Genomic DNA, 14,555 nt, shown 5'->3' with positions numbered 1-14,555 from the left:
GCCTCCCTCTCTCCTGCCTGCGGGTGCTTGGATGGGGTAGAGTTGGGAGGGGGGCAGTCAGTGATTTTGTGCGCGTGTGTTAGCGTGTCGGGTGGGCTGTTCGGGCTGAAGGGCCCTGAACAGGACAGATGACCAGCAGAGCAGAAGGAGCCGCGGAGCTGAATAACTCCTCCATCCCTCCGTCACGTCAGGAGGAATCCAGCGCGGCGCGAGACACCCGGGCTAAGTGTTGTGACGCCTAATTACCAGCAGCATCAGCACCCGGCGGCACCCACAGCGGAGCGGCTCCTTCGGACACGCGGCCCTTTGTAGTTTCACATGCAAGAGGGACGAGGGACGTGTGAGAGGGAGAGAGAGTGGGGGGGGGTAAAAGACTGTGAGGTCTGTTTGAAGATGGGAACTTTTAGCCGCTTTTTCCTTTTTGTTCTCATAGAAGACATTTTTCTGACTCATCAAAATGCCTCCATCGTTCCTTCCTTTGTTTTTAACAGTCACTTTGTCCTCCTTACCCCCCGCCTCCCCTCTCAGACACCTCCACCAGCCCCTCTGAAGACTCCCACGGGCTCTAGCACTGGTATGGCGTGCTGCCTTGTGGGTGCTGCACACTGCAAGTTTGATGGAACAGGGTTGGTGGAACAACATCCCCCCCCCTAAAAAAAGATATTGGTCTAAATTGCCGGTTGTGAACCTGCACTGCACCACGACATGCATACGGTCAGTGTGCGTTATCGCCAAATGCCATGTTTTCTAGCTGTGAGGAGCATTTCAGCAGAACCGGTCCTACGCCATCAGCTGTACAGCAAATAGGATTTCACGGCATCCATTGAGTCCTTCACCAAGAATCTGTGTGGAGGCGCTGATGTAGGAGCAGCGGGGCCATCACGCTCTGGTCCGTCTCGTTTTAGAGCAGGCGTCACACTGCCTCTCTCTCACACACACACACACACACACACACTCACACACACTGGTCCAGTGGGAAGGGGGTCGGGGAGTGGGCAGAGCGGGTGTTCCTTGGCACACTAATCGGCATGACAGAAATAAAATAAAGAGAGTCGGACTCCGTCAAAACATGTATGGCCCCTTAAACAGAGAGCTAATAAAAGAGCTAAAGCTGCTTGTCCTTTCAGCTGAGGCTGCTGATCGCACAGCAACAGTCACATTATCTTAATCCCGGGGATTCTCTTAAGTGTCTCCTCAAACAGAGGCCAGAACGTTGCTCAGGGAGAGACAAATGAGTTTACCGGTTTTAGCAGGGGGGGGGGGAGCCTAAATCCAGTGCCATCGATCCCTATCTGTGTTATTACGAGGCTGTGAGCTGCCACTGGAGATCTGCTGGTCGAAAAAAAAAAAGAAAAAGAGTGGGAAAGAGCTACAAATATTGCGGCGCAGAGAGGGAGAGATGCGTTCGGAGCAAACCGCCTCGTCCTCTGCGCTGGTCAATACCTGCAGGCGCCACGGGAAGGGCGCTCACACATGCAAACACTCAGGACTGACAGTCGGGGCCACCCCCACGTTACACACACACACTGGTAAAGGGATGCCTTCAGAACCAGCACATCGCCCCTCTGACTCCACAGGGGAAATTGATTTTTCTCTCTCTTGTCTTTTTCTCTTCTTTTTTTTTCCCGGGGAGGTGCTGGGCAGGTTTTTAACCTAACACTCTAACCTGAGTGTTAATGCGCAAGGAGACATCATGTCCATTGATCCAGTTGTGCCGCCAGAGCGTCTTTAAATGTGTGAGGGGGGAGGGGGGCGTCATGGCCTTACTTACAATTTACAACACAGTTATTACGGTGTTGCCGCTAGCTAGTTTGAGTCGATTAGCAACAGCGAGATGCACGAACACGTATTTGGATTAAACAAAAAAAAGTTGGGCTTATCATACTGCAACTGTAGGAGTGTAGGAGCAGGACAAAGGAAATGCTGCAGCCACCCCGACCCCCCCGAACCTCCACCCCCCGAGTGCATCCTGGCTGCTAATTATTGTTTTCAAAAAAATACAGAGGATTAATAATACATTAAAGCAACAAAAAAAATCCCAGCCATAAAACATATGTATTTTTAATATGAATCGCACTGAATCAATACCCTCAATTAGCAACAGCAAGCAAATTGCCAGGCGAGGCATAATTACTCGAAGGTCAGTAGGTATTATTCACAGTCACTTTAGTTTACCACATTAGAACAAGACAGGACGTCGGGCTAAAATTATAAATTCCATTCCCATATCTGTCCTTTTCTGATTTAGATGGATGAAGAATAATTAACTCCTAATTATTCAGATCACTTAAGGCTCTTTCTGGATCCACGAAAGAGATGCAGTCGTGTCTGTCAGCCCACTTCAGCTGCTATCGTAGAGAACGATCCGGCAACTTGACCAATGACAATGGGACGAAAATATTTAATAGATAAAAAGACACTGCGGCTGCCCCGCACACACGCACACATACACCCCCGAATCCCCTCCAGCTCCACCCATTTCTACCTCAGAGGGTCTTAAAGAGGCACACTTCCTTTAAATTCATCCATATGCAAATTATAAGATGTGATTTGCATTTTAAAGTATTTAACTCCCCATATTTATTGGGCTCTGAGGCCTTGCTGATCATTGATTTATGTGCTTCCGGCAATCATATTTCCATATTTTGTGTGGTTTTTAACGACAGTAATAATTCAAATATGCAAAAAGTTGTTCTTTGAACGATATCTTTAATTATATCCTCAAAGCATCATTCCTTTTTCGTTTCTTTCTCTTTTTTTTCCAGAACTGAAATTGTGTTTGAATAAAAAAAAAAAAAGAATAAAAAAAGAAAGGCAGGAGCATCATAAATTAGAGCGCGCAGGGAGACATTGACGGGCGAAGCTGCGGTCGGTTACCTTATGCACAGGGAGACGTCTTAGCATGTTTTTGCTCATCTCAGAAGCCACAAACAGACTCGGGGTGCTCTGCTGTACAGGGACCCGTGTGACCTTGTCCCCCAAGCCCCTTTATTAATGCTGACATTCTTTCACCACAAATCCGCTCTCAGATTGTGAAATTTATCTCTTACACTCAACCAGGAACAACACAAAAAAAGCACATGTATAAAAAGAAGGAAAAAAAAGAAAAGCCAAGGAGATCTTCGCCCTCTTTTTTTTGTGCCACTAACACAGAAAGTTTCTCTGTCACCTCTCCTTATTACAGTTGTCAGAGTCGCCGCGTGCGCTTATGAAAGCCGTCGCACAGCACATGATTAGAAGTGGCGGGTTCCCACCACCGTTTGGCCTATCAGCGTCACGGAGCCGCCGTCGGACGCGTCTGCTGCGACCCTCCGCCTGGATTCCCTCTGTCACCTCGGCACGCCGCGGAAACTTTTTACAATAATTGCTCGGCCACACACGAGCGTGGGTGACTAATATATTAGATTAGTGGTGTTTGGTTGCAGAGGGGAAAAGGGGACGTTTCATTATCTCGTTCACTTGGTAGGCTGCCTACTGCGAGAGTCAATAGAGGAAGCGCAGAAGAGATTCATTTGGCCGGAGAGCCGCGGCCGCGATGAGCAGCACCAAAGCCCGCTTCCTCCCGCATGCACGCAACACCCTGCAACATCAACGTCTGCACGGTTAAAATAAAAGCGTTTACATTGATATGAGGGAAAAAAAGGTCTCAGGGTATTTTAACGTATGAATTATATAGAAAAATGGAAGAAAGAAAAACATTTTTTTGCATGTTTTTTGTAACTACTGCATTAAAAACTGTCAACAAGCACAAGTCTGCACATCCTCTCTTTTTCTCTCGGTTTCTGCTTCTCTCAAATACACACACACACATTTAGCAAACGAGAACATGACAATCCAACATAGTGTGTCCTATTAATTCCAATGGCCAATTGCAATAGTACAAATTAAAATTTTAAAAAAGTGTAAATCAAACATGGATTTCCTAAATCTTACTTGAAAAATAAAGTGGTAAACAATTTTTTTTTAACGATTTGTTTATTAGCGCCGCAGCATAATTATGAGCCGCAGTAATTATTGCTCATCAACAATATGCGTATATGTGTATATTTACTTGATCATTCGGATCATCTGAAACCCCTCAGTGCGGGCGGTGGCTTCGCGGCGGCGGGATGTTTTGAGCGGCTGAGTTCAGTACGAGCACATTAACACGGGGGCCCTTGGAGGATGCATTTCACCCCAATGTTTAACTAGCACTGCGGAGTCTTGCACTGAGCGCACCCAACATATGTTACCGCCCCACCCAGCCACCCAGCCAGAGTCCTTGCACACAGAACTCCGCAATTAAGCTTTAAGCCTCACTTCAGATTTCTGCACAGCGGCTCTAAAACTGATCACTGAGGATCGGCCTCATTGAATTAAATTGATTTAATGCAATGTTTGCGTTCGGGACTTATACACGGACGAACAAATAGCAAACGCGCTTACAAGTAGCCCCCCACGCTGCAGAGCAGGTTTCTGCTTTCATCTCACAGCCGGACTAAAAGAGACTACGGGGGGGGGGAGGGAGGGTGTTTTACTACTAAACTGATTACGTGACTTTTCAAATTATATTTAATATAAACATAGAAGTGCACATTAATATTTACACTAACACACGCATCATCATACGGAGATCAGCCTACAAACACACACACACAAAAAAACGTCCGCTCCAAGTTGCAATAGTGAAGGAAAGGTTTTTTCTTTTTTAGTTAAAAATGAGGATAAAGCAAATCAATTAGGTTCCGTTGAAAATCCCTCATCTGGTGCAGCAGAGCTGTGAAACCGAGTGGAAAACTATTCTCTCTCCCTCTCCGGAAAGGTTATCGCATTGTATCTTATTGCCTTTACCTGCTCCCATTCACTGCGAACATGCACCGATTTGAATAAGCACCGCTCCAGAGGCTCTCTTATCAGATCCCAGACGGGTGTGCCAACACAGCAGTATCAGGTACACACCATCTCTCTCGCTCTCCCCCCCCCCCCCCCCCCCCCCCCCCCCTAAAAATAAAATAAAATAAAAGTAAATAGGTAAGAGGAAAAGGAGGAAGAGAGCGTCGGTGCATGTGGGATCTGTTTGCCTGATAACACCATCTCACTATAATCACATCCAGGCTGGATCTGCACAAGTGACCAAAAGTGGAAAGTGGTTAATCGTTCTGTGGAAATGATTCATCTTCCCGTTTTCATTTTCTGTTTTATGCTTCCAAAAAAAGAGGAAGAAGTAAAACATTTTCTCATCCAAAATATATTTTGTTCAATCTGCTGACCTACAGACTCATCAATTTATTTTACATAAAAAATGCAGGGGTATAATGTACTGAATTTTTAAGTGGAATATTATTAAAAAAAAATCATTAAGTGGTGTGATAAAAAACAAATTGCAGCTCCGCTAATGGGCAACAATTACCCTCCGAAGGCACGATATTTTAAAGATTTCATTTTATTAATAGCTTGGATTGGGACTTTCCTTCTCACTATACACAGCCACAGGAACACAATTCCCCACAGATGCACTGGTTTCCAGTTCCACGCTGTTGTTTGCGTTTGCTCTGTTAAAAAAAAAAAGAGGCGGGGGCAGGGTGGGGGGGGGGTGTAGTGGTAGCAACATGACCTCGGAAAATGCATCCTCCTCGGCGAGGTTAAACACGCACAAACAAACGGGCGGCGCCCCGGCCACCCTCGTTCCCCCGGCCCTCTTAACCTGCTCTCTTCATTAGCTGTGGGGACTCAGCACTGTGTAGTCTTTGTCCTTGCTGTAATTGCCCTCTCGGCATGTCAGACCCCCACCCACTCGCCACCCACCACCGTCACGTCAGCCCCACGCCCAGCCGGCCGGTCAGGGCCCCCCCCTCGTGACAGGCCTGGTTAGACGGCGGTGCGGGGAGCCTCTCCTGAGACCTGCTGATCGGCCCCTGAGGTCCACCGGTATGGAGAGGCTTGTCCTAGTTAAAAGCAGCACCACCCTCCCCCAACTCACTGAACACCACGTCTGCCCCGCCACAAGCCCAGCCTCCAAGTCCGCTCATTTAACACCCACCGTGGAAGCCTACCTTCACACCAAAGATGAAAGGGGGGGGGGCGCATTCTGTTAACAGATTTCCTACTTTTGCAAGTATAATTTTGGCAAGCATTGGAAATGAAAGCACATTTAAATGAGCCATCTCCCTTTGTGGGCTTTTACTTATTGAATTAACAGAACAATTTACTGAAGTTTCCCTTCGTTATCCGTCTCCCACCGGTTCTGACGTCGGCACTCAAGCATATTCGACTCGCGTTTTATTTTCAAATGACAAAATCAGTAGAGACGAATGCTAAAAAGAGTTACAGGTTTGAACAAACCTTGAAACAGAACGAATAGAAATTGCATTTCATTCACGCAAGAGATCCACGTGTAGCACCCACCAGGCCGCCGAGGCCCCTGAAGTCTGTGACTGTGGGGGTTTCTAGCAAGTTGAATGGCGCCATCTAATGTCCAATAGAAGGACCACAAGCAGAGTGCTTTGTGGAGCTCCACACTGGACCCAAAAGAAACTAATTCCGTTTTTATCTGGCTCTACTTGAAGCTCATGTAGCCTCCACGAGTCTAAATGATCTGATTTTCCAGGGTGGGGGCAGCATCAGGCTTTGAAGTGACCATAAAAGTGGGCAGAGCGAACCGCCTAATTTGAAGTTTAACCGCCATAGACAGAGAGCTATCAAGTGTTGCAGCAGAACTCTGACCTCTTGTTTGCTTTGCTGGATAAACAGAATAAATTAAGAAATGCTTCCTCTCCACATGGCACGCTCCTCCTCATCACGCTAAATGTGCTTCTCTTTTTTCCTCCCCCTGTGGGGTAATGGATGTGTCAGCGTTTTCACGGCCCGCTGCAGGGGTTCAGACCTACGCCTCGGCCCTTGGGAGGTGGGCGTCGGTGCTGCGTTGGCGAGAGAGCGAAGAGACGGCGCAACTCGCAACCCGTTTAGCCCCTTTTTTTACGCCGCATCCAGCGCAGACACGCGACCCCGCTCTGCCCCCCCCCGTTAGGATGCGACTACGAGATGCGATTCGTTGTCGGGATCTTTTGCTGCTCAAAATCTGAAATGTAAACGCATTAAAGTGGAAACGGCGCCCCTTCCTATTAAACGCACAGCAACGTAAACATCATCTACACCCCGACCCCCCCTCCCCGACCCCCTTACACGCACATAAACTCACACAAAGACCTGCATGCCTTTCTGCATCCATCCGACGGATGCCACCGGGAGCCCTTCTGCGAGGGTGTTTGATGCGACCGGTGAGACTGCAGCACGCCGAGGGGCCCGGGCAAGGACACGGGCAGCATCGCTCACCTCCGCCATTATTTGCTCATATTTAAAGCCAGGGGGCCACCTGAGGGACCGCGACTACACGTGCAGAGAGGCGGACGCCGTGATTTCAGAGTCCGGCGGGTGTGCTGAGCGGCCGAGAGCTAAAGGGAGACAACGCGGGGCGGCGAGGGGCTGGCTGGCGGGGGGGGGGGGGGGCAGCGAGTGACGGAGGGCTTTATATGTCGTTCCGGTGCTACCGACGTGTTTACGGCCGAATATCTTCCCTCTTGTCAGAGCTGGATAAGGAATCACCATGAGGTTGGGGAGCATGAATATTGCCCTTGAGGGCCCACTGTGGCCGCTCCTGTTTATGGTCGACTAGCAATCAGCCACCGATCCAGGGCCCGCAAACCCCTCATCCATCCACGTCAGCAATTAATCAATTAAACCGGCGGCTGGGAGGGGCGGCATCGCCGAGGTGTGTTAATACAAGGGCCCGTTAAGGTTGATGTAATTTCGTCACTAATGTCAGCCATTCATCACGGCTTATTATCTGCTTGGCGTGGGCAACGGTCAATATCACTTCAGAAATCGGGGGGGGGGAACCTTCTAGATCGTGCGATATTAAGCCGGTAGGACGCATACGGAGCGATGGACTGCAGAGTGACACCTCGAATTCAACAAGGCTCGTTAAAAACGCGCGGCACGCAAATAAAAGACGTGTGACCTCGGATCTGCCGCAGAGAGAAAGGAAGCCTGATTCATGAGGATGGCGGATCACAAATGCCCTTTGACCCTGCGATCCTGTGCGTTCGATGGTACCCAAACCGCACCGTGAGCCAAAGGCTGAAAGAACTACCAAAGTTGCTCAGACTTTTACCGTGACGGAGAAGGGAAACTTTTTGTGTACGATTGTGTAAATAGCTGGCAGTGTGTGTAGCAGGAGGCCCTGTCTGCCTGTGTGGGCCAGACCACATGTGATACTCAGAGTGAGAGTGGTATTTGGCGTACCGATGGATGTGAAGCGCTAACAATGTCGTCTTTGGACTCGAGCCGCCGACGGAAGACAGTTTGTGCCAGTATTTCATAACTTGAAATGTCACCACTTTCGAGGCCAAAATATCCAAAAACTTCCAAAGACTGTGTGTTTCTCTAAGCTTTCCGCCCCAGTTATGGAGGGAAGACAGCAAAGCCTGGGGCGGACAGCATAGGGAGCATACTAATGGGTAATGGGACGTATTATAATCTCGCTGGCGGATTACACACCTGTTTAAATTTCCTCCATCTTTTACATCCGTGCTTTTGTTCCCAAACCATTTTAGACTCCAGGCTCATTCTTCCCTTTCCCACCCAGCCGCGCTCGCTGAGGTTGTTGCCACGTGAAGCTCGTCGAGGCACCGTGAGGAGCGCCGTGGCGATGCAAATGAACTCGACCCGATCAGGTGATTGGACCCATAATCCATGCATAATTGTTTGGACACTGATCTAATTGTTTCATTAGACCTAAGAGCTCCGACAAGCGGCATGGCGTGGGTTCATTTGACAATAAATGCCAGATGGAATCCAAACAAACCACGTCGTATCCATCATATCAATTGGACAGCGCAGGACTGGCCGACGTCCAATATCACAAAGGGGGGGGGCGTTACCTGAGCTGCCTCTCGGCCCCCGAATGCGACCAACAGTTTCACTTAGACGCAGAGAGCCGACTCATCTCCCCAGCAGACGGATTGCGTCTTACCTCTTCCCCCGTCTGGGCCGTCACAGCGAGAGAGGGGGGCGGGGGCAAAGATATGAGCTACGAGCGGCCCAGGTGCCAGTCTCCGGGACGACGTCAAACATCGGAGTGGCAGACTCGCTGTGAAAATAATCTACACCTACAGGAAGTCAATTAAAAAGTGCCAGGGGAGATTAAGAGCAGCGTGACGGCTTCCTTTGCGTCGGGACGCGGGGTTTCGTATGAAGGGGGGGGTGCGTGCGTGGGAGGAGACTGGGTAGGTAAATCGGTAGGAAAGAACATGGAAAGCGAGTTGCCGGTGAAAGAGGGAAGCCACTGCCCCCCCCCATAGGAATATTAAAAAGGGCCCTGAAGCGCTGCCGCAAGTCTGCGAAGCGGCCGCGGCGTGTCTGTTTGCGCCGAGGAAGGATATCAATTAAGTCAAGCGTTGAGCGTCTGATGGCCTGTTCCCCTCCGCACATCAGCTCAGCTTTGTGTCAACCATCCGTCTCTCATCCGCCCCATCCCACCCCCCACCCCCTCTCAAGCAGCCGGTAACTGAATGCACAAATTACTCTCCCCTCCACCTTTAACTCCCACTAAATCTTTCCCCTCTTCCACTTTGCTGAGCCGGGATATTTTATTCCTCCATCAAATATGCATCCCATTAATTAAGTTAAATTACTCCTGACTGCCAAATATCCCCGGCCCCGATGGGTGTCAACACGGAAATGCATGACTGTGAACCTGCAATGACACGGCCCCAACACTTAAACATGAGTTACGGCCTCTCGCTGCTCCTTCCACGGGCAGATTACCAGACACTTTGGGCTGCTGGAATTTAGCACCCGGCTTTTTAATAAGTGCACAATGGATGACACCCGCACTTCTGACAATGAGAGGACTGATATTTTAATTACACCCCTTTTTTCATCTGCCTTCCTCTTCATCTTTTAATTGCTGTTGTTAATCACTCATTAACTTCCCGCTCTTTATGTTTCTTTTTTTTCATCCTACAATATACCTATGACATGATTAACTCTATAGAATGGATTGTTCAGCAACATTTTTTAAATCAACCGCTTTAAAGGATAAAGTTCTCGTTCTTTTGTGGAGACCTTTAGGAGGAGGAGGAGGAGGAGCAGGGAGAAAACTTTGGTCGTGTTTCTCTGCAGAATGGAGCTAATTCACCTTTGTGATCTGATATTAACCGTAAGATTAATGTCCCCAAAGTGTGTAACGGCTCTCAAGACGGGTCTTGCAAGGCAAAAAGTTATTTCTACTGGAGCTTCTTCATCGGGGAGTAGTCACAACATGTCATAGTCCTCTTTCTTACTTATGAATAAATAAAAAGGCCCAAAAAACTAAATAAATAAATACAGATTATTATCTTACTCCATTCACTACTTCATTTTCATCCTGCAAGTCCTGCAACTTGAGATTTAATGAAAACTGCTAAGTGCTAAGATCTAAGACCACAGGAACGTCATTGTTTTAGGTGAGACTGTCCTCCAGAGGAGTAGAACTTACTACTCAGCCCGTATGCCGCGCCGGCTCCCTGCCTGCGCTACCCATCTCGCCGCTTAGTGTCCGGACCCTGTGTTTGTTTTTCTTTCTTTGCTTTGATTACGAAGCCCCCTGGGCCGACTAAAGAATATGAAATTGTTATTAAAAGCTAATGGGACTGATCTGCTGACAGAGACAGTCCTTTGTCTGCGGCGCCCGGAGATGCTCTCGGGCTTCCATTTCATTTCTTCTCCTTCAAAAAAAAGAACTCTTTCACCGACACGAGAGCAGCCGAGCAAACAGACCTATCTCCCTCAAGTACTGTAATTTGAAACACAAATCTAACGGCATTCATCGCCCCTTTCTGCGGAATCCAAAGCGGCCTAATGAAGCCATACGTTTGTTGTCATCTCTTCATCTAGAGGAGACATCTGCGAGAACACGGCGCTTTGTTAGGAGATAAAGTTCCACAAAACGGCTGCAAAACAAGTATAAAAAGTGTTTAACTGTAAACTGGTGGATTTATATTGATGCATCGCCGCGGTTGAAAGTTGATTTCTCTCTCTCCTCTCTTTTGGCTTTCTTGCCTTTTTTTCCCTGCGCATGAGTGTGTTTCTATTGCAAAAAACATTAATTTTACAAAACATCAGCCCAAGGCTACTAAACACATCCAATCCATTATGCTGCGCTTTATCGTGTTATGGGGGGTAACGGGCTGTAAAGCTGTCTCGGTCATAAAGAGCGATCGCGGAGTGCCGAGTCGAACCAGGATGCCCGGCTCTCCGAGCCATGTGCAGCCCTCGTTATCATCAGAACAGCTTCGTCACATACTTAACCTTTCCAGACCAGCCTTTCTGCATTATTTGCAAAATGACCTTTAGCGTTACTTATTTCATTCCCGATAATGGCACACTAAATTTTGCTAAATGCATCAGCGCAAAATGTGTTTATTTTGGTGAAGGGGATCGCGCTGACTGACAAGGGGCCGTGTTCCCAGACATAAACTCCAGAGTGTCCGCCGGCCGCCGACATCAGTGCATCTTCCTCGTGTACATATGAATGACATTGATCAAGACAAAGAAAGAAAGGTCAACACCCATGTAGATAAAAGTATGTGGTTGGCTGATTTTACCGTACAGAAGTTCAGGAAGACACATGACACAAAAGCAGGCTTCCGGCCAACAGGGGGCGCACCCTCTCGAGCTTCAACATGTGAGACATCACGAGCCTTTCAGAAGGTCCAAACAGAAATGCGAAGCTACACCGGAGCCACTGCATATTCTGGTGGACACATATCACAGGCAATATCCCCAAGCCGCTGCTGCATGAGCAGGGGGGGCTGGGGGTGGGACTAAGTGGAGGGATCTTAGCGAAAATCACTAATGTACGTGATGATTAAGTGTAACTCAAACACGGAGTGTGTTGTTCGCGGGCCTGACAGGCAGTAATTTGGTGTATTATATTCTGCGGTTTTAATTGCACGGCACCAACGTGTCCCTCCGACACGTTATGAAGCGATGATGTACAATTATTTCGGGGCGGCGGGAGATCAGCGGAGTGACATTATAATCATCCTCATAGGGATCCCGCTCTTCATCTGCAACAACCATTACTGTTTAAATGGAAGAAAAAGAGAGAATAAAAAAAAATTAAAAAAAACATAAAAATAGTTCTCAGGGAGTTCTAACCAGAATCTGTTGGAGGATTATAGAGAATCACGTCGGGGGAGAAGGGGAGGGTTGTGCACAGACAATAGAGGGGCTGAGTTAAGTGAAGCCTTTCTCTGGATAAGCAGCGAGCTAAGATGCTCCTCCGCTGTCACTGCCAGGCCTCACACTACTCACACAGGCACATTACTGCGGATGAGCCACGCAGGGCGGAACTGATGGGCTATTCCAGGAACAGACCAGACAATCTCACAAGACGGGGGGGTGGACATGAAAACCCTGACACAAGCCAGCCCCATCCTGTTAACAGTCAAACTACTACACACACACACACAAACACACACACTCTCTCTCTAACACAAAGTCGACGATGGAGGGGAGGAGGAGGGGGAGAGGAGGCGCAGCCTCCTCTGCAGTGGGGAGCAACTCCGGCACGTTGCAAACTTGTCAGGAGACCAAAGGTTTTGAAGTTCCGCTCTAACTCCTGAACGCGAGGAAAACGGGCGGCTCGTGACCCATAATGGTAAAAAAAAAAAAAAGGAAAACAGCAGCACGCAAGAGGACCATCTTCGTCCACGATAGCGTTAACACTTCCAAGGCCAAGATATTAAACCAATGCCTCAAAGCATTTACACTGTTTATGCATAATTTAACACCTACAACAGCACTGGATGTCCAGTGCATCTTTGGGGAGGAGCAGGCAGGGGGGGAAATGCTGAATCCAGGGCCTTTGTGCGAGATGATGGAGGAGAGGAGCAGGCTCATTAAGTGGCCCGAGCCCCACTGTGGACAAAACACGCCATGAGGAAATGCAATAATCGGAGTCTCCTGTGTTGGACTTTTCTTTTTTTTATCGAACCAATTAAATATGAGAAATCGTATCCTGTATGCAAACAGCCAATTTGTGTTTTTCTGTTTTTGGCACCTTAAGAGTTCTTTATGGGCAAATTAGGACGCAGCTGTCCGTTCTAAAAACAAAGACACGTGCGGGGAGATCGGTGGACGGAGGCGTGCGTGCGGCCGTGTGGGGGAAGTGAGAGAAGCGGCGAGCCGGAGACAGAAAGCCTATAAAGTGTTCGCAGTGATGAGCGAGCCACTGACCGGCCCGCTCGGGCTTGATTGGCGGCGTGGTCGGGGGTCCCAAACCGCCCTGGCCTCGCATTTGCATTAGATAATTAAATGCCACAACAATATGATCTTAACTATCAACAAGTTCAACCGGAGCGCTGAAGCCAAAGCGAGGCGGACAGCCGCGGGGCGGCGCGGGCGCTCGATCACCGCGTCACCGCCCGAGATCATCCTCTCGTCCGAAACTTTAACCGGCAAAACACTGCAATCGACGGGAGCGGCAGGGAGGGCAGGGGGGGGAAGAAAGAAACACACAAACAAAGAATATGCTGAGGCGGTGCTCTGAACCAAAATGGCAATAAACTAAAGCAGCAAAACTCCATGTCCCGTGGAGAGGAAATAGATGAATGAAACACTAATATTGTGCTGGTTTTAATTGAAATGATGTATGGTGATTACTAACAAATACAACGTCTGACCAAACCAAATGTTGAGCCGCAGGGGAATCCAGGACTTAGTCGCAACATATAATCTCACTTCAAACATCAGATAGGGGCGAGGAAGGGACGTCGAAGGGACATCGAAGGGACGTCTCCTGACGCGGGAGCAGTCCCAGAGGATGAGCGTGTGCGCCTGTGGCCTTAATGATGGGGTTTTTTGGGGGGCGGTGAGGGAGGGGTTCTCTGAGTTTGCCAGCCGGCCCGGTGATCAGTCAGCACTGAGAGCACACACCGGGCCCATTCGTCAACCCGGCTCCTCCGCCCGCATCATTTGAGGAACCAGCGGCTGTGTTTAGTGGTCCCATTTCTTAAAAAGAGGCATGTCGCGGACCTGCTCTGTGTGTGTGTGTGTGTGTGTGTAAGGGCCTCAGCCCGGCAGCACCTTTGGAGGAGAGGGTTTTGGGGCTGCGGGGCTGGAGAAGCATGAGCCTCTCCTCTCATTAGAAGGAGAAGTCGTGTTTAAAAAAACAAAAAAACAAAAAAGCACCAAGCGCTTTGCTCACGCTGTAATGCGTTTTCCCAACATCAGCGCGCGCAAATAAACATGTTGGTTCTGCTCGGCTTGTTTGGAAAGGAACAACGGAAAGAAAACACACCGGGGCGACTGAACGGAGCCGTTTGAGGGAGACGCTAATAACTCTCCATCTCATCACAGAGGCTCCGTGGCACAAAGCTGGGAATCACACAATTGACCGTATTCCCCGACTGCATGTTGAACAGCTTAACACGTCCATTTGAACACGGCAACCAGCCGAACACAACATATGGTCAGCGTGTGAGGGGGACGACGACGGTGGGACTCAAAGTTACCTACGCAGACTTGCAACT

The 14,555-nt window shown here is 48.8% G+C and overlaps 1 protein-coding gene across 1 annotated transcript in view; it reads right to left on the bottom strand.

Moving 5' to 3' along the window:
• znf407 (zinc finger protein 407) overlaps nt 1-14,555 on the bottom strand; it is a 119,284-nt gene that overhangs the window by 94,426 nt on the left and 10,303 nt on the right. The window lies entirely within an intron of this gene.

This window comes from Gasterosteus aculeatus, chromosome 20, assembly GCF_964276395.1.
Source record: "Gasterosteus aculeatus chromosome 20, fGasAcu3.hap1.1, whole genome shotgun sequence".
NCBI lineage: Eukaryota > Metazoa > Chordata > Actinopteri > Perciformes > Gasterosteidae > Gasterosteus > Gasterosteus aculeatus.
Note: the sequence above shows the minus strand (reverse complement) of the source record. Positions and strands in the feature narration are given on the sequence as shown.